The sequence below is a fragment of the Odocoileus virginianus genome, chromosome 2 (genome assembly GCF_023699985.2).
Source record: "Odocoileus virginianus isolate 20LAN1187 ecotype Illinois chromosome 2, Ovbor_1.2, whole genome shotgun sequence".
Taxonomy (NCBI): domain Eukaryota; kingdom Metazoa; phylum Chordata; class Mammalia; order Artiodactyla; family Cervidae; genus Odocoileus; species Odocoileus virginianus.
Window position 1 is genome coordinate 35,361,278 of NC_069675.1, and position 26,170 is coordinate 35,387,447.

At 41.6% G+C, this 26,170-nt stretch overlaps 1 protein-coding gene across 1 annotated transcript in view; it reads left to right on the forward strand.

Moving 5' to 3' along the window:
• Positions 1-4,187: 4,187 nt before the first annotated feature.
• The window catches only part of SPTBN1 (spectrin beta, non-erythrocytic 1), a 200,731-nt gene continuing 178,748 nt past the window's right edge, over positions 4,188-26,170 (forward strand). Inside the window, exon 1 of the mRNA XM_020915122.2 lies at positions 4,188-4,431. The gene's annotated coding sequence lies outside the window, so the exon portion shown is untranslated. The remainder of the gene's footprint in view (positions 4,432-26,170) is intronic.

Here is a 26,170-nt window from a genome sequence, read left to right on the forward strand (position 1 = left end):
CAGCCATCACCACCATCCATCTCTAGAACTTTTTTCATCTGGAAAAGTGAACTACTTTTTAATAATTAATATGCAAAGCTCAAGCACACAGCTCTGATGTACTAGTTTCTAAGTAGATATCACTGTCACTTAGTAGTTGTATAAACTTAGAAACTCAAATTATCTGTCTCAGTTTTCTCATTTATAAAATGGCGTTAATATCCACCTCACAGAACTGACAAAAGGATAAGAAAGTATGTTATTTGCTAAAACACTGTAAAAAACTGGAAAGTACTTTATAGTTGCTACTTACTGGGCTTCTCAGGTGGCGCTAGTGATAAAGACCCCACTTGCCAGTGCAGGAAACATTAAGAGAGGTGGGTTTCATCCTTGGGTCAGGAAGATCCCCTGGAAGAGGGCATGGCAACAATATCCTTGCCTGGAGAATCCCATGGACAGAGGAGCCTGGTGGGCTGCAGTCCATAGGGTTGCAAAGAGTGGGACACCACTGAGGCGACTTAGCATGCACACACATGATCTTTACCATCGTTAACAGAAAATTTCGAAGATCCTATATAGAAAGCTGAGACTATCTATTCTGACCATGTTACAAATATTATTTCTAAACATTTATATTACTATATAGTCAGATTAATATCATACACATATTGTACTTGTTTATTGATCATACCCCCTTCTACAATGGAAGCTCCATGAAGGCAGTGATTTTTTCACTGTTTTGCCCATTGCTCTATTTCACAGCCTAGAACAGATTAAGGCACACATTTTCTTGAATAACTGAAAGAATGAATTATTTTACTGAGCAATAAATGTGCTATTGGTGCTCAGAAACTATTCATTCATGGTAATGATACTTTAAACATGTAAGTCTGTAGGTTTCCCCAGTGCAAAATAAATATGTGTAAATCACCAGATGGAACATTTCTAATATGAGGAGACTTCCCAGACTAGTTCAGCATTAAAAGGAAGTCAAGTTTAAAAATATTAGAAATGAAAAGAATTTATTCAAGTTTTCAAAATGTGTCCTCATTTAAAAATTTTAGCATGTTAATCAGTACAATAAAAGATGGCCTTTCTTTTTCTAAATTTTTATTGTGGTAAAATATATACAACTTAGAATGTATAATCAGTAATTTTTTTGTTATTTTAAAATATTGTCTGTATTCTCTATGTTGTACAATATATCTTAGTAGCTTATTTTATACATGATAGTTTATAGGTATACAGGTATTAATTGGGCTAATATAATCAAGTAAATAAAGTACCATTTCCTCTTTTCTAAATAAAACAAGTGGTGGCAGACATCACTATTGTTCATCAATCTTTGATTTTAGTTGTAGTCACCTAACAAAGCAAGTCATGTGAAATGCAAGTGGAGAAAACTTTGTGCCATTTCTGGGCAGAAGTATTTCTGATATGAAGGTACCATAGCATCAAAGTATTCCAGAATGCTGAGCTGACATCTGGAAGACAGCTTCCTCAGAGAGTTTCTTGGAACCACAGTTGACTGTGTATAAGTAACCAAGTTTTTGTTGATTTGTAACTAGCATATTATACTGAGATTTGGGAACTGGGTGTTACAGCATCATAACCTAGTCTATAGTGACTAATAAGTAGGTTGACAAGATTTCCGCCTACATTTCAAATGGAAAATTAAAGTAACTATATATATCTGTAAAAAAAAATTGAAATAAAGTGTTATCTCCACTTTATTGGAGACAAATCATGCCTGGAGACAAAGCCATATATACTCACAAGGTTTTGAAAATTGAGAGTGGGAAGTTACAGAGAGGACACTGATGAGTTTCAGGTTCCTTTAAACCAACTTTGATTCTAATGTGAGGGAAAACTTCAGCAAAGCTGCATCTGAGATACGTAAGAATAATACTTCTGAGTTACCTTTATTATTGCCTAAATGTTTTTTTCTTTTTCTCGGTTCTGTCCTTCTACAGAGATATGTGTCTTCTTCAATGACCTCTCCAGATTGACTTTTTCGGGGATGGGGGACATGTTAATTTTTCCTGGTCAGTGATACCCTGGGCTCTCCTAGGTGATGCTTTTTTTTTTCCCCCCACCAAAGGGTAGGAATTTGAAATTGCTAGTCAGGTATTCACAGTGAAACTCTGAATCCTTGTCTTTCACATTTTTTGAATACTTGCTGCCACTTTACTGGAGTACCTTGCTAAAGATAATGTGTGGCTTCCCTTTCCGAAGGAAAAATTTTAAAAGTAAGGGGGAGTAGACTGGGGTAGGGCAGGTGATTCATCCATCAAATGAAGATTTATTCGAATACTGTTATCTGTGATAAAGGAAACAGTTAAGAGTCACAATTTCAGAATAACACTGAAAGAAATTAAACAGACATTTCTCAGTACTGCCATTGTTTTCTTTGGTATTTCATTAACATTGGGGGGGGGGAGGGGCTAGGGGCTCTGGCACAAAACAAGTGAAAGGGAAACAACTTTTATTTCTAGTTGGATTTCGCCTTACCTAATAAGGGCAGCCACAAACATGTTGATTCTGTTCAATTGAACAAATATTTTTTTAGTACCTTTTAAATGCCTACTATGTACAAACAATGGACAAAGAAACCTGCCCTTTGAGAGTTCACCTGGCTGTGGTGATCAGTCTTGTGAGAAAAATGTTAAATTATTTGCCTTCCTCAATTTTTTTCATACAGTTCAAATATAAACTTCGGTCAAACATTCAAACATATGGTGAAGGCCTGAAAGGAAGTATTATCTTCACTTTGCTGGGATGATTTGGTTTAGTTTTATTTTAAAATATTCACTAAAACTACATACAAAAATATAGTAAATCGATCAGGTCCACTGATTTGAGATATAAGCATGATCGCAAATTAGTGGACCTGGTTGATTTATAGATCTCTCATGGTCTATTATTATTGTTATTATTTACTAAATTCTTTTTTTTAATTTAGGGTTTGAGGGTCACATCTTCAGGAGAAAAGCCTTAGGGCTTTAAAAACAACGGAGAAAGGCCTCTTCCCTCTGAAGGCTTACACTGCCGCCTTGGGCACTTACAGAGCAGGCAGAAAAGTCAGTTTCTCCAGACTGTTTTCTGAAGAGCGTTTCTATTTGTGGTCCTGGTGATGACACCATCTTTTCTCCTCAATAGCGGCGGTTCCAGAATTTCTACATAGCCTGAGGGATTGACAGCGTGAGCAAGCTGGTTGAGAACCGGCTCGCGCACTCCCCGAATCTGGAGGAAACGTCCGGTGTCCGTCGCCCGGTACGTGGGTAGGGGGAGAAGTCAGCCCTCCCGCCATCGCGGGGTCGCCAGTGCACCGCGGACGCCCCCACTCCCCGGGAGCGGCTTGGGCAGGGCACCCGAACCAGGCTAAAGTGGGCGTTGGGGCGTTAGGCGAGGGAGGCAAGAGTTGCACGAACCACTTGTGGGGTCTATTACAGCTACCAAGAGGGAAAGGGTGAAAAATCACTCATGAAGGACGAAGATCTTGACTTCGCCGAGCAACAACCGCCCTCCTTCCATCACCCAGGTTCCGCGCCGAGAGGTCACCATCGCTCTTCATCAGGCCGGGCAGAACCTACAAGGCATCACCACCTAGATCTAAAACTAAACCAACCAAACGGACTTTCCAAAGCCTCCCTCCACACGCCCTCTCCATCGCGTTCCAAAGGCTGACGTCGCGGGCAAAAAGAGGCTGCACGAGTCACGTAGAAAATTAGGCTGCCCCTTTCCATGGCGATAATCGAATTAGCCTCAAATGAAACGTGAAATTGGACCTCGCCGGCTGTGGGGACAAAGCCCCCACCGTCCCTTGGCTCCGAGAGCGCGGCGGCTGTGCCCATCCTGCCCAGGCCAGCCCTGGCCAGTCCCGGCGGCAGGGGACAAGGTCGGCGCTGGGCCAGGGCAGAGCCTCCGCGGGGAGAGCGTGGACGCGCCCGAGGTTCGGGTCGCGCGCGGAACAGGCGCCGGGTGGGCGACTGCGGGGCTCTGGATGAGCTGGGAGGGCCGCCGTTAGCGAGCCGCCGAGAAGAGAGGAGCGCAGGGGCGGGGTGGAGAGTGTGCGGGAGAGAGCTTGTGAGCGCGCGTGTGTGCGCGCGCCCGGCGCCCGCCCGTCCGCGTCCGCGCGCTCCTCTCCCCGCCCCTCGCCCCCTCCCTGCAGCTCCCTCCCCTCCTCCCCCCGCCCCGCGCTCCAGCCCAGCCCCCGGAATCCGTGCAGCTGTTGCCGTGCAGGCTGCGGATTCCTCCAGTCCCTCCCTCGGCCGCCTCTCCGCCCGGAGCGAGCGCGCAGCCCCGCGCAGCAGCGCCCACCGGTCCCGTCCTGTGAGCCCCGGCCCCAGCCGCGGACAGCCCCGCGGAGTCGCCTCCCGGCCCACCCGCCCGGCCGCCGAGGAGCGGGAGGAGGACGGGACCCCGGCGCCCCCACCCCCCTATCCGCGGGAGGTAGGTAGGGGGCCGGAGGCTGGAAGATGCCAACTCACTGGGGTTGCCTCCCGGGCTGGCTTCGGGGCGGCGGGAGGAGGGGCGCGGGCCCAGGCCGGGAGGACGCCGCTGCCCCGCCGCTGTCCTGCGCCCGGGGAGCGGCGTGGGGGCAGGGAAGCTGCAAAACGCGGGCGGGGGCGGCGCGGGGAGCCGGCTCCCCAGTGCTTCTGAGTACGCGGGCGGTGCGGGGCGGGGGTCGGCGGGTTTAGCAGTGAGGCGGCTGCACAGCCGCGGTGCGCACCGCGGCCGCCCAGCCTCATCCCCGGACGCATCGGGGCCGATTGCTCGTTCCTCCCTCCGCCGCCTCTTCCCTCCAGCGGGGGGCCGCTGCGTGGGGGTGGTTGCGGAGTGGGCAGACGCAAGGATATATTTTCAGGTGCCCTCCCTCTAGCCCGCCTGGTGGCGAGCGGGGGCGGCGTTGACAGGGCCGGGCTCTGAGCGTAACGGTACGGGGGATGCGGCCAGGCGTGGTCCCGGCTGCGCCGCGCTGCAGCTGAACCGGAGGCGGCGGCCCGGCGCCCCCACTCCCGCTCATCCTCGCTCCCGCCCCCCGCCCTCCCTGCGGTCCCTGCTCTCCCAGGGCTGGGCGGGAGCCGCCTCGGGGCGCGGAACTGCCGCTGCGCCCGCCCTTCAGCTCCTGCCACCCTCTCTTCAACAGGTTTGTGCCAACGCAGGGACCCTCCGGGCCTGACTTTGGGGAGGTGGGCTGGAAGCCCCTCTGGTCATCAGCCCTCACACCACGCCCGCGGCCCTCTTTTGCGAGGAGCCTTCCCTTTGTTTTTGTGATAGGAAAGATGCCAAGTGCCTGCCATCAGATAGGGGTGGGGGGTGGGGGAGGAGTGTTGTGGGGCTCGGTACACAAGATGTGCCCGTTATTTTTCCAGTCAAAAGCCGGGCGAGATAGTGAGTGAGGAGAGGGCGAGTGTGGGGGGTGCTTCGGCGGAGGAGGAAGATGGATTCAGTAGGGTTTATCTGGACGGGGATGTGATTTTTTGGCAAGATGGATGGCTCCCGTTGCCTTCGCCGTGATGCAGCACAATGCAGCAGTATCGCAGCCTCCCCTGCTTCTCGCTGGCGGGGCTTGGCACGGCCACTGGGCGCCTGCAGCCCCCGCCCGGCCCCACCCAGGCCCAGGGCTGCCCTTGGCTGAGACCCGGAGCCGCTTCTACCTTGTCATGCTGCTTCAGCTGGATGGGGCGTCAGAAGGACCAGGTCACCTAGCTGTGAGGCGGGGAGGTTCTCTTGGGGTGACCCCCGGCTGCCTCGCCTGTTGGCCGTTCTGGGATGAAGGGGTGTCCTGCAGTGCTAATGCGGGGCAGAGGGAGTCGGCCTGCGGCTGCGGACCGCAATCTAATCTCTCACCGAGGGACCTGAGCCACCGTAGGGAGGGGCTGCGGGAAGACCCGGCCCAGCGGTGTGCGGAGGCCATGGTGCAGTCTGTATTGGGAGTCGCAGCGTCTTTTTGTGGATCACCTGTAATCCGTGATTTTATACAACTCTCCATCAATTTCATCATATGTGGAAAGTTGATGTTTATTAATTGAAGCTTTACAGCTACGGCATTACAGTACCTCTGTCTTTGATCAACACTGAGTATGAATTTTTCCTATAGGAAACCATTTTTTGAAATGAAACAATTGACATATTTTAGTTCATATGTTCCTGAGATGTTTTTAAAAAATATTAACCTTCAGTAGATTGTTTTAAAAGGAATTTACATACGCTTTTGACGGATGGTAAATGATTTCTTTAACCTGTATTTGCTTTGTTTTGTCGTTTGCTTTTTCTGTATTCAAATACAATGACATATTTGGATTCTTTATTAAGGATTATTTAGTAAATGAGTGTTATGATTGATGGTAAATTGGTGTTCAGGTTGGTTTTGATAGACGGGTTAAGTCTCCCGTCATGAATAGTGGGATTGTGGTAGTAACTGACTGCGTTTGTTTGTTTATATGTATGTATATTTTTATACACACTTTTTTTTTTTTGCAGATGGGGAGCGGGTGGAGAAGGGCAGACCACCAAGGCCTATGTGGCTCTATCTGGTTAGAAGGAGACGTTCCAGCGTCCTTGTCTATTTAGTCTGGGGTAGTACACAAGGAATTTCCCTTCTAAATGCCACTTCTGCAGTTCAGTGTGGGATGGCCAATGGGATACATTTCAGATTGCACCCCCAGGCTCTTCTAGAATGTAGAGGTGAATAGGGAATTTCAGTATGCTAACTGGAAGGGAAGTTCAGTGTTTCAAAGCAAGGGTGTGTCTGCTTTTATTTTTTAGATCTCTAATCCAGGTTAATGGCATTTGATTTTCTGTAGATCGGCCACAGAAGTAGAATCTACTGCAGATTGTGTGGTTTTAATGCCTCATTTTGAGTTTCAGTAATAGAAGGCCATTAAAATACAGAACTTTTTAGATTTGAGCTTCATTGTTGTGCTGGTTGTATAAAATCACGTTGCATTGAAATGTTTGGGAGTATTGTTTCCATGGATTAGCCAAACATTTTGGATTTACTATGTTGTAAGAATATATCCTGTGTTGATGTCACTAGAGGTTTAGCTGTTCTGACTTAACCAGGTGCAGAATTCCGTTAGGTCAAGCTCTTTGTAGCTCTGTTGGCTCTGGTCTGACCAGAACCTTCATCAGAGAGAATGAGAAGCATCAGGCCAGTGAAAAACACATTGTCCCTTGGTGTCTCCTGCTGTGCAGGCTTTCAGCAAAGAGCATCCCTTGGATGAGAGTAGTAACAACTCTCTGTGATGTTGTTGGGGCAGGGGACAAGACCTGGCTCCCCTTGTGACAGACACATCCTTAGCAGAGACTTGATAGTGGCAGAGTTTCCCTGGGAGAGTATTGGAGTGGTTATTTTGTCTTGGCTGTATGAACGTATGACTTTTCATGTAGAAGCACTATTTTGAGATGGGAGGGTTTCAAGTACTACTAAACAAACATAGACATGACAAGTGTAAATTATTTGATATTTTTATTGAGATAGTAAACTTTTCATTTTAAAAGCATACTTTTAGAATTTTAAAGCCTAACGTATATATTTTTTACATGCAGTGATGTGATGCTCCATAATTATGTTGTTCTCGCCACCACTATCTGCATTATAATCAAGGCTTAATTAATGCTCTGTGAATATCATTTATGGTTGTCCTGGTTTCTTCTATTGAGACTGTTGGGAATGTAAACCATTATTCCATAAGAAAAGAGCTAATACCTAGGCTGAAAGAGCTACTTCTTTAGATCTGTGGAGGTAAGTAAAACCTCTCATGGAGTTCTTTTGTAAATTTTCAGTCTTTGCTGCTTTCCCGAAGCACCTTTTCTTTGCAAAAGACCTAGTTAAGCATTCCTGATTTTTCTGATAACAGGTGTCCTGTATTCAAGTTTTTATAGTGTAGGAATAATATCATCAGTCTCTACTTTGGGGGCAGAATTAAACTATCTCTACTCTTATATTTATATTTTTAAACATCACCAGAGAAAGCATTTTCATGATGTCTTGCTGTCATCCTGAATTTCAGCACAGGATCATTTATGAAGTGGGAGCTTGTCGTGTATGCAAATTCTTAGAGGCCCAGTCCTCCCAAACAGCATTTGCATTTTAACGTGACCCCTAAGTGATTTGTATGCATATTAAATCAGAAAACCGCTCTACACCTTCAGCTAAGGGACCTCCATATCAAAAGGTTCCTTCTAGTATCTTACTTTTTGTTTTTTGCTGAAGTATCAGCACATTTCCCCCCTTGCATCATTAAGAAATTGATGCACATACTATATTTAATACAGAAATACTTTTTAAAGTTCTTCTGTAACTTTTAGGTGGAAGAGTTCTATTTATTAATATTATGTTTATTTAGACTAGTCAATTTCTTTAGGTTCTTTTCTAAAACACCTCTGAAGTTGAAAAAACAGTCTTCCCCTCCTTCTCCAGAAGATGGTGTTAGCTTTGAGACAGCAAAACTGGAGTCCAGGAAGCGACACCCCTGAGCTCTACCTCTGGCATCTTGTTTTTTCTCATCAGCTGTTTTTCCTGGTATGTTCAATATCCTGACCTCTGGCCCATTTCCCCCCCCTTACAGTTGTTTTTTATTAAGTGATTTGTATATACAGAATAATGCTCATAAAAGATGTTACTGAATCACAAACCAGTGAGCACACAGGCAGTCACCACCTGGTTCAAGAAGAAGAAACTGTCATACATTCAGAGTCACCCTTGTGCCCCTCTATCATCCCATCTGAAACAACCACAGCCCTGAGTTTTGTGTTTATCATTCCCTTGATCTTCTTTATGGGCTATCCTTTTTAAAATTCTTATGTATTTTTGTACATTTCTGAACTTTATATTATATAAATGAAATTATACTTTATGTATTCTGTGACTTGTCCTTTTAGATTAACATTCCTGAGACTCATTCATTTTGTTGCTGTAGTTCATTCATTTTCACTGCTGTGTAGTATTCCATCATGACTTATTTATTCTTTCTACTGTAGGTGGAGGATTTGGATTGATTCTGGTTTGTTTTTTTCCCCTTTTATAAAAGGATGGCTATGAATGGGTCCTCTGCATGTCTCTTATTTAGTATGTAGGGGTACGTGCACATGCACACAAACATGTTATTTTTCTCTCCTTCTCAGGGATGAAATTTGCCAGATCATAGGGTATGTGCATCACCAACCTTACTAGATAATGCCAGAGTGATTGTACTGATTACATTCCTACTAGAAGTTTATAGCTGTTATAGTTGTTCTACAGCCTTGCCAGACCTCAAAATGTTGTCCAGTAATACTTGTGAAATGTTATCTCATTATGCTCCTTATTTGCAATTTCCCTGATTTTGGGAAGTTAAGTATATATTATTGACCTTTTGGGTTCTTTCTTTTGTGAAGTCCTAATTTAGTTTTGTTTGTATTTCTTTTAGCTATTTTCTTATTGTTTGATTTAATATAGATTGTTTTATAATCCCTTGTGGATTTCACTTGTTGCAAAAACTACTTCCCAGTTTGTGGTTTTTTTTTAAACTGTGGATTCTTTTGATGAGCAGTCATTCATAATTTAAGTAGAGTTATAATCAGGTTTTGTCCTTTAAGGTTTGTGAGGATGGCTATGTTACTGCAGAATAACTTCCCTTAGTTTGGAAAGAACTTAGATTTTAGAGTCAAATAAATCTGGGCTCAAATCCTGTTCAAGTCGCTTTAGTCGTGTCTGACTCTGTGTGACCCCATAGATGGCAGCCCACCAGGCTCCCCCGTCTCTGGGATTCTCCAGGCAAGAACACTGGAGTGGGTTGCCATTTCCTAAATGCTATTATATACCAGCCATGTGCTCAAATCTAGGTCCTTGGGTTAGTTCATTACTCTTGAAACCACAGTTTCTTAATAAGTAAAAAGGAAATAATACTTCCTCATACAGTTGTGAGACAGCAGCATACAGTCCTGGGCACATAGTAGGTGTTTAGCTGATGACAGTTCCATTCCTTTCTCTTTGGACTACAAGCTGTAAAAGCCACTGACCTCCTCTTGGAATGTTTTCTCAAAACTACCTTAACATTTTTATGTCAGAAGAGCTTTATTCTTTTACTTTTTAAAATTTTCTGTTAGCAGTGGAACTTTTATATTGATTAACACAGGTTGTGGAAGACCACTTAGTGAAAATCCTTTGTCAGGTCAGTTCAGTTTCCTGTTCTTGAAAGGAGTGTAATTACTGTTCTTTGACCAAGAAGCATTTGTATGGATGTAATGCCTTTGCTCCTACTCTAGAGTTACTTTACAGTATGGTTTTTAATGCAGTAAGTAATTATTGAGTACTTTCTCTTGCCAAGACTTGCGATTGAGTTAGGATGATGGTGGTGTGGGCTGACCTAAAGTTGAGTAAGAATCAGTTTCTGAACCCAGGGACTGTATACTGCTGTAGAACATGCCCTGTTGCTGGGGTGGAGGACCCCGCCCACCCCGAGCCAGGCTGAGGAGGTCACAGGGCAGCCAGGAGGCGGGCTGTTCGCCTTGTGACAGTCACCAGCCTCAAAACAACCTGGCTCTTAGAGAAGAGCAGGTTTGGACACTGGTGTTAGGGTACAGGAAGTTCCCACGATGGAATTTTCCAACACGTGCTTTCCTTCTGCATGCAGTGAAGTCTTCAACCTGGAAAAAAAAAAGACTATGCTCTGTATGTGTAGAAGGTGAAAGATCTTTTACTGACCAGGTGTATGACTTCAGCAAGCCGTTAATCCTTCTGGTCTCAGATCTAAATTTATAAAATGAAAAATGTTGGTGAAATCATGAAGAAATGAAGTGCTAGTTGCTCAGTCGTGTCCTCTTCTTTGTGACCCCATGGACTGTAGCCCGCCAGGCTCCTCTGCACATGGGACTCTTCAGGCAAGAATGTTGGAGTGGGTTGCCTTTCCTTTCTCCAGGGAATCTTCCATAGTGAAGGTTAAAGTCTGCCACAAGGGCACCACTCTCTGTGTCCCTGGCAGGCATAGAAAATCAGTCAGGGCACTCTTTCCACAGAGCTGATCTAGAGCCCCAGAAACTCTCCACACAGTGTTCGAATCAGGAACTACCAGCTGATCGTATCTGCTACTTAGTTTTTAAGATCCTGTACATCTAAAATTCTGTGATGATAGTTGAGTAACACAACATTTCAGCCATGTTTGAAACACATGGAACAGAAAGAAACTAGAAACAGGGAGACGGGAACGAGGTGATGGTGGGAGCCCAGAGGTTAAGGGAGCAAGCGATGGTGGAGACTGGGAGAAGGAGGAGGGAAGGGCTGGGAGAAAGGTCGTGAAGACCGGATCCTTTGCTGATTGTAGGGTGACTGGATGGGAGTGGCCCTGAGTGGATGAGAGCTAAAATAGAGAGTTCAGATTTGAGTAATGACAAAGAACATGGTGGTCATCATGATGAGAGAAATAGACAAGTGAAGGGGATGAGTGGATATTTCATTGGGAAGAAAATCAGTTTTGTCTTTAATCATGTTGAATTTGAGGTTCTGGAAGAACTCTTAGTGGAGGTAATGTCTGAAAAGTTGAAGAAGACAGGTCAGGACTAGAGTGACTGGGGAGAGGCTGTTGGATGCAGGGGTCCCAAGCCTTAGGCCCTGGAATTCCTCCATCAGATCACTCCATGCCCTGACCCTGGACAAGCTGCATTGACCTGTCTTCAAGCTCCACTATCTTCATCTGCAAAATGGTAGCACTGTGTTTCTGTCACAAAGGACTAAGAAAGTTGAGTGGAATAATCTAGTGCCTATCACAGTACATTTTAATTGTCATAAAATGTGGAAGTTTTGCTTAGTTTGTGTCACCTTTATGCTTCCTTTCAAATAAGTGGTTTAATTTATTCAGAAAAGATACATGCCCATAACAATACCATCTTGCAGCTAAATAATACTAAGTTTAGTCTATATTAAACTTGTCCCTATGTCTAGATTATAGGAAAGGCAAACCTGATTACTACTTATTTTTAATAAACAAGTTTTTAATAAATTAGCTAAAACCGTAGTGCTTAGGGAAAGGATAGGAACATAGTTTACAAAAGAAGGTAACAATGAAGCCAATAACCATATTCAGTTGTTCAAACTCAGCAGTAGTATGAAATATTAACTAGAACAGTTAATTTTTCACTTAAATTGGTAGATAGGTAATGCTCTCTGGGATGCTGTGAGATTGGACCTCTGCATCACCTGTTGGAAGAATATTTGGATTAATACACTTGTTAATACATTGATAATATACATGTATTAATATATATATATATATATAACCCAAAACATAAATGTTTATACCATTTGGACTGAAATTCCCCTTGTAGTTCTGTAATCTAAAGAAATAATTAAAAATAAGGACAGGTTTTTAAACAAGAATTTTCTTAGCAATATTAATAGTGAAAAAGCAAATGTGGCATAGTCAGATATATTATGGAGCAGTACATAGGATGGAATTCAATGTACTGCTTAAAAATAATGGTTTGTTAGAGTCTTACTGAAAAGGGCAAATGCTAACAATATAATATTCAGTGAAAATATCTCTATGTAAAGCTGTATAATGTGGTGTAACTCCTGTTTTGTTATATTAAATAAAAGCCTGGAAGGAAATACATGGAAATGTTAATGGTTTGCTTTGGATGGTAGGTTGATGGGTGATTTCCTTTCTTGTATGAAAGGAAATTCCTATGACTTAATGTTTCTCATTTGGAATTTTAAAATATTTTACAAATGAGAGTGAAATAAATAATAGATAACCATAAGGATCATTTTTTTCATAGCCAAAAAATCAATCAATCCTTTAATTTTTTTAAAAAAAGAAAAGAAAAAAGTAAGCCTGGCCAGTTGTAGATTATTGTTAGGGAATAGTTTAAGATTCCAAAGGATTGTCTTATCTGTCTTCTGCTCTTATGTGGAGCATTGAGAGAACATCAGCATGTATAAGTCACCCTCTGAAGTGTGAGTTTGAGACTCTGAATACTAGAACATTCAGATATGCTGGAAGGCTAGCTTGACATCACAGTCTGCATCAGTTTAAAGAATGGGGAAGACCAGGTTTCTCTTATTATGTCCAAACTGCACAGTTGCTGGAAAAGAGCAGTGGAATTCTGTGACATATTTGTTCTCACTTGTAGAAGCCCAAACACTACTGCTGGAGCTAATTTTGTAACCATTAGACCCTCAGGTTTCATTGGAATTGATCAGAAATGCAGAAAAAATTCCAAGTGAAAATGTTAAAATAAATATGACTTCAGATTTACATTTTCTTCCAATTAATGGTTTCTCGGCATTTTGGGAATATTCAGGCTAAGAGTAGGAGGAATGAATTTTAATACTATCCTTTTTTTTATGAAAAGAGATTCTTATATAATGTTATATGTGATATTTATGTATGCATATAATGATATTTTTGTCTGTGTGTCAAATAAATGAGAAAGAGATGTGTGTGATTGAAAAATCTCAGCCATAAAGGGAGACAAAGGACTATTTTAAGACTCTTTAAGTGGGGAATTTTATCGAGATAGTGGTTTGAAGGTGAATCCCAGAAATGAGTCACTTTGCCCTTAGCCGGTGAGGGAAATGTTTGAGAGGAAATTATATTATTAATGTTTTCTGTTTTATGGTCCAAGTCCTCAACTGTATTAGTACTTTGTAAAATGTAGCTTAGAAAAATGAACTTAGTTTACTTTCAGGAATTTTGTATTTTTTCCACCTTGAACTTTAAATGGTTGGTTGAGGAGGGTTTCAGGTGAAGTGTGCTTTGAGATATGAAAGTAAGATGTTATAATTTCAAGATTGCTTTAACATTGGCCCATGTACATAGACCTCATAGTTCCATTCTTTTTGAACTCTAAAAAGTACAAGTAAACACCCAAATGGTTTTAGAACCATTTGGCATCTCTGCTTTAGAATCTGGAGTGCCTTGCTGGTTCTGATCTTTTAACATATTAACTTGAAGCCATTAGCTAGACAATAAAATCTGTATCAGAATATAACTACAATTTTTTTTTTTTTACCCAGCAGATGAACTAGGAAATTTAGAATGATATATAATTAGAATTCATTCTTTTGAAGTGTGTATGTTCAGTATTTAATTTGTATAATTAAATACGTCTCTGCTTAGTAAGTTCATTAGCCTAACAGTGGTTATCTCTGGGTATGGGATTGTGGAGGAATTTTAATTTCATCTCTCCATATTTTGGAAAATACTTAGCAATAAACTTTTGGCCTTTATCAAGAACATCCTGACACTTCCTGTAACAAACCTCATTTTAGCTGGATAAAGACTAATGAGTGAAATAATTAATCAGCTAAATATACCCTATATGTTTCTACTGGGGCTTTCAGAAATGCAGCGTTCATAGTACTGAAGGTGTAAAGAATGCTGAAGTTTTGAAAAGAGTTTTCCATTCCTCATTTAAAGATGCAGTTTGTTAGAGCCTTGCCATTTCCGTAGAGTGTGGGAAAAGATGTCGAAACTGGGCCACAGGGGACGCTGATAGGAGCATCCTCTGGGTGGAGGCCAAGCCTTTGGTTCTGGATGAAATTTTTTGTTGTTTTCCTACCCTCTTGGGTGGCTGTCAGGGATAATTTTTGTCCAGGTATGTTTGCTTCAAGGCCAAATCTAAATATTCATGGGCTACACATTTTTCTGGAATGTTCTTCACCAGCTACACAGAGACTTTGAGGTGGGACAATATATATTTTTATTGTGCTCTAGGGCTTCTTCCCCCTTTTATTTAAAGGGGAAGGAAAACCTAGATTCTTCTTTAAGACAATTCTTATTTATTTTTCTCTGTGATGTTTAAACATTTTCCTTTGTATTTTTCAACCTGTAGCATGGCAGTGCTCTGATAGGACAATTGTCTTAAAAGTTAAAATATTCATTTTTTCCACCTTTTTAGAATCCTTGAATTTTCGACAGTGTCTGCTAATTTATACAGTATGCATAGTTTTTTTCTGAATAATTTATGAAGAATATATACTTTCAAAAAATATAAATTAGCATAAAATCATCACAAAATAAAAATTTTTTAAATGTCAGGGACTTCCCTGGTGGTCCAGTGGTTAGGAATCCGCCTTGCAGTGTGGGGACATGGGTTCAATCCATGATGGGGGAACTAAGATCCCGGATGCCATGAAGCAGCTCAGCCCTTGTGCCTCAACTTCTGAGCCCCGGTGCCACAACTAGAGAATCCCTGCGTGGTAACAAAACGCGGTAACAGTCTTCGTGTGGCAGTGAAGATCCATGTGCCACAGCGAAGACCTTTGCCGTTGTTGTTCAGTCATGTCCTACTGTGCAACCCCATGGACTGCAGCAGGCTAGACTTCCCTGTCCTTCACCATCTCCTGGAACTTGCTCAAACTCATGTTCGTTAAGTCAGTGATGCCATCCAACCATCTCATCCTCTGTTCTCCCCTTTTCTTCCTGTCCTCAATCTTTCCCAGCATCAGGGTCTTTTCTAATGAGTCAGCTCTTCTCATCTTGTGGCCACAGTGTTGGAACTTCAGCTTCAGCATCAGTCCTTCCAATGTATATTCAGGACTGATTTCCTTCAGGATTTGACTGGTTTGAGATCCTTGATGTCCAAAGGACTCTCAAGAGTCTTCTTTAGCTTCATAGTACAAAAGTATCAATTCTTTGGTGCTCAGCCTTCTTTATGGCCCAACTCTTACATCCGTACATGACTACTGGAAAAATCATAGCTTTGACTGGACAGACATTTGTTGGTGAAGTGATATCTCTGCTTTTTAATATGCTGTCTAGGTTGGTCATAGCTTTTTTGCGTCTTAATTTCATGGCTGCAGTCACCATCTGCAGCAGTTTCGGAGCCCAAGAAATAAAGTCTGTCACTGTTTCCATTGTTTCCCCCATCTATTTGCCATGAAGAAATGCGACTGGATGCTATGAACTAATGGGACCTGATGCCATGATCTTGTTTTTTGAATGTTGAGTTTTAAGCCAGCTTTTTCACTCTGCTCTTTCACTTTCATCAGGAGGCTATTTAGTTCCTCTTTCCTTTCTGCCATGAGGGTAGTGTCATCTGCATATGTGAGGTTATTGGTATTTCTCCTGAAAATCTTGATTCCAGCTTCATTTCGCATGATGTACTCTGCATATAAGTTAAACAAGCAGGGTGACAGTATACAGCCTTGCTTTACTCCTTTCCCAATTTGGAACCAGTCCATTGTTCCATGTCCGGTTCTAACTGTTGCTTCCTGACCTGCATGCAGGTTTTTCAGGAGCTGGTCAGTTGGTCTGGTATTCCCATCTCTTTAAGAATTTTCCACAGTTTGTTGTAATCCACACAGTCAAAGGCTTTAGTGTAGTCAGTGAAGCAGAAGCAGATGTTTTTCTGCAACTCTCTTGCTAAGACCTAATGCAGCCCAATAAATAAATATTTTTTAAAATTTCAAAATAATATTTGTTAGCAAAATAATAAATAATGTAGAGCATATGGAAAATAAACGTAAACACAAAGAAGAAAATTTAAGTTACTGACTCCATTTGGTGACCCCAGAAACATGCAGTTATCATTTTAATGTTTGTCTTTTAAACCGCTTTTCCCTCTGTACATATTTATTCATCTCATAAATGAGGGTCAATTCTCAGATCTTAAGCTCAGTATGTGAAGTTTTCATAGTCTAAATCATCCCTTGATGTTTATTACCCTTCCAGTTTGTACACAAAGCATGACAGGACGTAATATCTTATTATTACTGTTCATATTTAAAACTGTGGCTTATGGATACTGTCGGTGTCCCTGAGTTGTTTTAGTGGTGTAGGTGTTAAGGAAAATGGCAAAGATTTAGAGAACCCCAAATGTGCTTACTATAGATACTTCCTTTAAAAATTGTTTTACAGTGGAAAAGTACCAGAAATTAAATTCTCATTAGATAATGCATGCTTTCTGTTTTGTTTTGAGAGGAATTCCCATCAGAGTTGCATGAATTCCCTTGAGCGAGATCCCTCTGCTTCAGACAACATCTGATTTTATTTCTGTCTTCAGATTTCAGAGCCTGAAACAGCTACCCTAGAAAGTGTCATGGATGGGATGGAGGTGGTTATCATAACCTTGGTTTTAAATGTAATAAATTTTACAGGGCTGGGTTTGGTGGTAACTGTTGAATGCATACAGTAGGTCTCCGCTTTCCTAGGGTCTTTCTGTTAGCTGAACTCTTTGAGAATTCTGTCTTTGGGTCCAGGATCTATTTCTAGGAGAAAAGGCAGTATTGCATACTTGATTATGCAGACCCGTTCCTTAAGTCGTGGGGCAGCCGACGGATGAATGTGATGCGGGTGACTCGCTGGTGCTTCTCCGTTGCCTTAATTGTAGTAGTTGGCCTCTTCCTGAAGAAGGTGGTAAAATGAGTTCATGTGCTGAGGGAATGAGGGTGTGGGAGGAGGGGAGAAATGCCCTTTCATTGGAAGAGAAAGAAAGCCTTTGCCATCAATTTCTGTGAGGTTCTTTGTGGTTCTCACTTGGGTTGGTTGGCCCCAAGGAAAAGTGGCAAATGACCTTCTTCCCGTGTTTATACACTAAAGCCAGTGATGGCTCCTTGTGCAACGTAGAGGGGAGATCTGAGCTGGGCCCAATGATGGATGGAGTGGGGCTGGGTAGGTGGATGGAGCAAGTTTGGGTGATGGAACTCAGATACACTGTGTGGACTTCACTCTCTCCAAATGAGGAATTCTTCAGAAACTCCCGATCTCTTTGAGAGTGGCCAAATGCTTGATGGTTAATGTGCCTGGGCCGACCGAAGCGTGGCGCTGGGAGGGATCTCCGCTGACCTACAGGCAGCTACAGATGTTGAGTCTTGACGCGAGGGGAGGCATTGAGCCGAGACAGCGCCCAGGGTCTGGCCCTGGTGCCCCAGGTGAGGGAGAGCAGGAGGCTGGAATGTGGCGTTATCAGGCCCTCTGACTGGGTGAGCACACCTGACACTGTCCTAGAAGGTGAGTGGTCAGCGGTATCAGTCGGGTGACCTCTCCGAAAGGGGTCTGGTCCTTCTCACAGTGAGGCTGACAGTTCTGCTGCCAGCTGTCCTTAAACACCCATCTTATCTCCTGGGCCGGAGTCCAGGGAGCACCCTGAGCCTGGAGCAGAGACATTCGTGTGCGTTTGAGCAGGGGAGAAACCAGGGCACACTTTGTGTTTTATTCTCTTTTATTTAAGGTGGGTTTTTTTTGTGTGTGTGTGTGTGTGTGTGTGTGTGTTTGCTGGTTTTACGTTGACATCTGCTGCTAAAAGAGTTCCGGAGTTTCCCTGACAATCAGGATGATTTCTCATTTTGAAAGGATTGTTTTGCTTTGGAAGTATGTGTTCCTGACAGTAAGAATATCAGCTTTCATCCTAGTTCTTAAAAATCTCTGATTCAGAAAGGATGAAAGTTTAATTAGAGAGCAGGCTCATTTATTGTCTTGTTCCTGAGGAAGACTGTTTCTTGTCTGTCAGTTGAGTTTTATATATATTTGTATACATATATTTATAAATATATATTTCCAGCTCTGAAGGATGATTTTGTTAGTATACATTTACATGAATATTTTAATCTAAATTATAGTATATATTTCCTTTGGACTACACCCTTGTTGAAATGAACTTGTTCCCATGAAATAAATATATCTTTAGTGGGTCATGCTTGAGAACTGCTTCACAGTCTTCTCAACTTTTGAAGTTGAGTAGTTATTTCATGTAGAGCGTGTGTCGATAACTGGCCTATCACTGGAATGCCGCGCAGCTGTGCAGAGCATAAGGATCAAATGTGCTAATTAATTTTTTTTTTTTTTTTAGCAAGAATGGAATGTAACAGCGTGTGGTTAACCATTCCAGTTTGTTTTTGAAGAGGACTTTTTTTTTGGCCAAATATTAACAATTAGAGAGTACACTGACTTAGAGGATGTAATGCTATGTTAAACCATTCTTTTCATGGAGGTAATGGGACTCATTAAATACTGAGATTATCCTTTAAAATACACTCTGATTAGTAACCTGCCTCAAAACGTAGGCAGTGGCGGCATGCCTGGGGTCTAACATCTGTAGTCAGGGTTTGAACTTGCTTTTGTCCTACTGTATCTATTCTCCTCCTTGGCTGGTGTGTACTCAGCCTTCCTCGGAGCACTGTCACACAGCATTTCCTCCCAGTTTCAATAATATTCTGATACATCTTTTGGGAACCCATGTGAATTAGATCATTTGGATTAAGATGCATCCACACAGATGGTGGTCTGATTTTTTTTTTTTTTTGTCAGACATTGTGCACAGTGAACGGATGGGAATACACGGCAGGTTGGTTGTGTAATGTGGCAGCATCTTACTTAGTGTGTCTTTAAAGATAAGTGGGGTGAGATTCCAGCAAAACTGTGCATAAAAAGTTGGAATGTGTTGGAGAACTGCCAAGATTGGGAGCAGGCTGTGTGACGAGCACTGATGCAGCTTTGTCCTGTCTTAAAATAGCCACCATTTAACAAAATATCTTGAAACTTGTCATTTCACTTGGGTAAATAAGTGAAACAGAGGTGGTGGCTTTCATCTTTCGTTTAGCAAGGTTTATTTTTACTGATTTATCTTTTTGTTCCAGGATCTTTTTGTTCCAGGATTCTTAAATCTTATGATGATATGGAGGAAAATATTTCTGTGTAACATCAAATCTTGAGTGGTTTTCCCTGGACTAATGAGACCTCATGTGGAGCATTCTCTACCCCACCTATTCCACTCAATGCAAAATATGCAGTCTTTGTGGTTTGAATGAAAATTGGGACCCTGAAGTTTAAAAAAAAAAATCTCCTATATTTTATATATTTGATAATCATTTGGGTATGAATTATTGATGGTTGGATGCTAAAAACATTATAGAAGTAAAGCAAAAGGCATTGGTTACTGTCCTGCAAAATTGATTTTTTCTTTGCTTACTCACTTTTTGACTTTGTTCATTGGCCATTTGTCTGCTGTACTTGATTCTTGTGTGTATTGATGTGCTTTGTAACTGTAGCCTTTCAATTTTTAATTTTTTTTTATTGAAAGTCTTGTTTTCTTAAGTCAACATGATGAAAACAGGGCGGGTGTGGGGCGGAGATGTGCAGTCTTGGCTGTGCAGGTCGTTTGGAGCCTGATGGTGACATGAACAGCACGTGGGGGAGTTGAGGGGACTGGATGAAGGCAGGGGGTTGCCCGTGTGGATAATCTGAACAACCTATCAGTTTGAGTTCTATGAAGATGAAATTTTCTAAAATACAGTATTTGGATTACTGAGTGAAAACAAAAATGGAGGATTTAGATGTTAAATATAATATGAACACAGTGAATGAACTTTATCTTAAAGGGCTTATATACAAAGCAAGTTCTTAGTAAGAATTTTCTAAAAGTTTGTATTAACAGATATCTTAATTATTCTCTAGTTTAAAATCCATTAGAAGTCTGGACTTAGAACTAATTGCAATAATTTTATAGCTTTTTAGGGGATCGTGCAAATGGCTTTGTTTCTTTTACGTTGCCATCTTCAGATTTATATTTTGAATTTTGCTTTGCCACTTTTATTATCATACATATGTTTCAGAGGGCTTCTCCTTGTATAGAGACATCATTTCTGGCTCTGTGTAGGTGCCTCATACAGAGGCAGATACTTAATAATTCTTAGGCGTTTGGTTAGTAGAGTTAGCATTACTTTTCTAGGTGTGTTTCAGAATCTTTGAAAAACATTTTTTTTTTTAAACATGATAAAGTTCTGTAGAAATTGTGGAGATACTTCTTAGAAGTATTGATCTTTTTCATTCTTAAATGACAAATTAATTCTCTATGTGATATGGTTGACATATTGGAAAATTTATGATTTCTAAATTTTTTAAATTATGTTTTTCATTTCCCTTCTTTTATACATTGTGTCTTTTAAAACATGCCCTTGAATAGCCATACTGGTTAAGTTGAGTTCAGAAGGTGTGAAATGTGAGCCAGAGCCAGCAGCCTTCCCTTTTTACTTACACCATAGTGTGATCTGCTTGTGAGACTCCATTTTGGGTTGTTTTCATTTCAAATCATTCCTTTAATATGGCATAAGAGTTCAGTCATTCCCTGTAAACAGTGAAAAGCAAGCAAAAAGGAAAATATTTGAATATCCCTTTTCTGGGTTATGGTCTAAATTAGAAAATCATTTGTTTCAATTTTATACATGCATATTGCATTTTATCTCTCTCTGTATGCCTTGTATTGTCAGAGCTTATAAGACTAGGAACAAGTAAGGTTAGCATTTAAAGTATTCCAGACATAAAAATTTACAAGAATTTGCTTATGTATGTTGGGAGATGCACAGAACAGAGCCATGGTTTTAATTGGTTCTTTGTGCCCTGTGAAGGCAGATGGGAACATTACAGACATCTGCTGTAGATGGCAGTGGGGCGGACAGGTGAGGACCACATGGAGGTTCATACCAGGGGTAGGTGGAGCAGTGAGTTGGTTTATGAAATGCTAGCTGCCTTAGATGTTTCCACAGCTGTTGTCAGCTAGCTGAAAATAAATTGAACTTGTTGAAATGGGAAGAATTTGGCTGTCTGAATAGGCTTAGATAAAATACTGCTTCAGATGCCTATAAAAATGTCTACTGTAACATTATTATATTAGAAAAAAGTGGTGATAACCCAAATGTCTGTCACTGGTAAATTAGAGGAAGGAACATTATGGAGACAGTGCAGTATAGTGGTTTAGAGTGCTCACTCAGGCTGCCTGGGTCTCGATCCCAGCTCTACTATGGATTCACTTTGTGACCTTGGGCAAGTCGTTAACCATACTCTGTCTCAGTTTCCTCATCTGTAAGATGGGGTCAGTTGTAGTACAGACCTTGGAGAGTTACTGTGAGGATTAAATGCGTTAATATAAGTGATTAGTCTAATGCCTGGCAAATAAGTAGCTATTAATTTTTATTAGACTGAAAAATACTGTTATTGAAAACCTCCTAATAACATGGAAAATTTTTAAAATAAGGGGAAAAAAGCAGAACATGGGATTATATAAATGATGTGATTTCAACTGTACAGAAAAACAAAGAAAAAAGAAAAAAGGAAAAGAGATAGAAAAATGCAGATATTAATTTTGAGGGGAGAGTGATAGGATGACTTGTGATTTTTGCTTTTGTGTCAGTGCTTTTCTGTATTTTCTAGTGTTCTACAGTGAGTACATCTTACTTTTATAATTTGAAAAATAAACTTTTTTTGAGAAGTGCCTGTTTTTGTAAGCGATTAGTATGTTGATTATAAGAACATCCTGTTTATTCTTTAAAAGCTCAAGGTCTTTCATTTGGAAGTTTGCCCCTTTTTGATTCTATAATCCTTTCACATTTTTACAAGGTGCATTAGAGGAATGACACTCCAAACTATTTTTTTTTAAGTTTCCTGATTTAGATATTTCTACTAATTCAGACTAACAGTATAACAAAAAGAATATAGACACCTATAGTTATATAAATACCATTTATTAGTGATATGATCTTAGGCAAAGTAATAGAGTTTTGGTTTTCTCATGTGAAAGGGAGATGATCTGAAAAGTTACCTACCAACTATCACAGAATCAAGATTAAAAGCAGTAGTCTGTACACTTTGTTTCTGAGTCTGGCACAGTATAGGCACTGGGTGAGTGATGTTACTGCTGTCACTTCCACCTGTGCCAACAAACTAAACTGCAGGCAAACTAAACTTGGCCACTTCAGTTTAGTCCATGCCATGGTATTTAGTTTTAACTCACTGATCTTTTGTTCTTGACTTAAGATTCTGTAGACCAAAGTGGCCTTCTTAAAGATGCATTCTTGTTGTATCTGTCTTGTTGTATCTATCTACCTTCCCATCCTTCAAATATTTCTATCTTTATATGTATCTTGTCTCTTAAGTCAACTCATTGGTTTAAGAAAATCCACCCACCACCTCCCTACAAAGCATATTAAGCAAGTTAACTAGTGCTGCAGTAACAAACATCTCCAAAATTTCAGTGACAGAGAGGTGCACTCCTCATTCATACTCTGTGCCCATCACAGGATGGCAGGGGGATCTCCCCCATTTTTTCTCTCTCAAGAACTCTGATTGATGGGTCCATGTGAGTTAGTAGCCAGAACTAGTCACATGACCTTGCCCAGGTGCAGGGGGCGCAAGGCAAGTGCAATATGGGTACCTATGTGACCAGAAAGAGAAGAGATTGGGTATGTGTGGGCATTAAAAGTTTCTGACCAATCATAGATGATAGTGTAGGTGAGTGAAGTCGCTCAGTCGTGTCCGACTCTTTGCGAGTCCACCATGGACTGTAGCCCACCAGGCTCCTCTATCTGTGGGATTCTTCAGGCAAGAATACTGGAGTATTTCCTTCTCCAGGGAATCTTCCCGACCCAGGGATCGAACCCAGGTCTCCTGCATTGCAGGCAGGCACTTTAACCTGTGAGCCACCAGGGAAGCCCGATATTGTAGGTAGTATGATCTAATTCGGCATTCCTTATCAAGTTCTTCGGAGTACTAGTTTTGCAGTATGTTAACATGTTATTTAAAAAGAGAATGCCAGGCGAAGCAGACTGTAATGGGTTTCTTTAGTAAAGAACTTCTCAGAGCCTTTATAAATAGGCATTGTAGAAAGAAGAATGATGTATGTTTCCCAGACTTCGCTGACTTCGGAATTCTTTTTTTCATAGCTTCTCTTAGACTAGGGTTTCATAGGATATGCTTTGGGATGCTCTAGTCTAGTCTGTTCTCCTACAAAGCAAAGCTATTAGAATCATGTTTTAATTATTACATATGCTGAGAAGAAGCTTTGTTTTTATCATTTGCTAGAAGAGTTGATTATTTGAAGAGTCTGGTTTCTGCTATTATGAATCAAATCACAGGCAGTGGTGTTTTAAAATTTTAGTCATTATTGATTACATGCCTCTGTTGAATCTGTAAGTTTTTGTTTTCATTAGGTGCTTTTGTGTTCTAAACTTACCATTGAAAAGAGAAAGGTAAACAAACCACGACCACACATCTTTGTGGTGATAAAAGCCTAAATTGGTTTGAGCAGATGGCCTAAACCTATATAACTGTTTATTGGTTTCTGCAGTTTCCTTCATTCTTTCTGACTTTCCATTACAAATTTTCTAGAAGTTTCAACACTACTGAAAATGAGGGCTCTGATGATAAGCAGAGAGACAGGTTTTGTCAAGAGGTATCACTTATTTCTCTACCAGAAGGCTTTGGTTTAGTTTAAACATAATGCTTGTTGCCAGGGATTTTATGCCTGCATATGTAACAAATCTCAATATGCAAGTTTTCACTGAAATGTAAACTTCATGTGGTAAAACTTTGGGTGAGAAGGTGCTCCTCCTGTTTCATAGCTATGCATGAGTAGAACTTTTATCACTACTAAGTCCCCAGATCGTTGAGCTTATGGGTTATTTTAAGTGATGAATTCAGTTTCTGTGAAAAATCATGTGAAATCCAGGCTGAGAATTCAGTTTTCATTTTCTGGTTTTTTTTTTTTTTTCTTTTGTGCGTGACAGGATGTGAAGGGCCATTGCTGTTACGTGACAGAAAACACACTTTTAACTCGTATCAGTTGAATCAGCAGCCCCTGCCCTGCCCTTTCCCACTGCTGTTAGAATCAGGACCTGACCAGTGTGTGTGCCTCCTGAAGGTGACTTGTGAGGATTTGAGGCAGGAGAAAAAAACTTCTTTGGAGCCATGATTCCTAGTTTTCTCCTTTTTGTTGATTTTACTGTCATTGTAGAAAAAGCATTCATGACCCGTCACAAAAATAAACATTGGAAACCATTTTTCACATGGCCTGGAGCTGACCGGAGTCAAACTTAATATATCAGGGAGTACGACAGACAGGAGAACACAGTTGTTTACCAAAGGGCTGCTCCCGGGCCAGGTCACAGGACTGTCATCTCTTAAGGTCTTTAAGGTGTTTGACCCCCATCGATGCTTGTGTTGGCTTTCCGCAAAGATAACTTTGGCTTAAGTCTGCTTTTAAGAGAGGAGTGTTGATTTCCTCACCTTTGGGGACTTGTGAAAAAAGGGAACGTGTTAATCGTTCAGTCGTGTCTGACTCTTTGCAGCCCCATGGACTGTAGCCCACCAGGCTCCTCTGTCCATGGGATTCTCCAGGCGAGAATATGGAAGTGGGTAGATCCCACTTCTCCAGGGGATCCTGCCAACCCAGGGATCAAACCTGGGTCTCCTGCCTTGCAGGCAGATGCTTTACTGTCTGAGCCACCAGGCAATGCTGTGCTTCCGTGGACCATCCTTGTGGACCAGCCAGCTGAGAAGCCAGAGGTTAGGAGAGTTAGTGGTGGAGCAGAGTTTTACATTGTAGGTTGCCGTGCACGGTCAGGAAGACTGAAGGGAGTACATAGAATCAAAAGTTTCAGAATCAGCCTGGGCCCTGTGGCCCTTAGTCCATCCACTGGTTTGTATAGGGAGGAGATCAGCTGGCAGAGGCCAGGTGGAGTCACACAACTTCAAGTGTAAAGGGCTGAAATTACCACATTAAGTGGGTGACAGTTTTTGTGAAGCGCTTGCAACTATGTGGGAACACTCAGTCTGCTTGTGACCGTTTTCTTGTCCCGAGCCTTGAGAGGCATCTTACCTGTCCTAATGGGACCACTTGTCATGCATTTCATGATTAGGTATATGAGGGGAGCCTACAGGTTATTAAAGTTCCTGTTCACTTTCTTCATGCTGTCAAGCTAGCATTAATGTTTATTGGGAAGCATTTTCCGGGAAAATCATGTTTTATTGAAGATTTTATTTAAAAAATTTTTTTATTATTATTAGGGAAAGAAGGGAAGTACATGGTATATGGAACTAAAAAGCAGCACAGGGCTTCCCCAGTGTCTCAGTGGTAAAGAATCCGCCTGCAGTGCAGGAGACTTGCAGGAGATACGGGTTCCATCCCTGGGTCAGGAAGATCCCCTGGAGGAGGAAACGGCAACCCAGTCCAGTATTTGTGCCTAAACAATCCCATGGACAGAGGAGTCTGGTGGGCTACAGTCCATGTGATTTGCAGAGGAGTCAGACATGACTGAGTGACTGAACAAACAGCGTGCTCACCTTTGTTTTAATAAAAATAGCCACAACTGTGCTCTGGCTGCCTGGACCCAGCTGAAGGAAGATGAAGGTCATTCCAAAATAGAAAAAGATCTAGTTAAATATTACTCTGATTAGTTAAGTAAGTTTAAAAATTTTCAGACCCTGTGATGTGG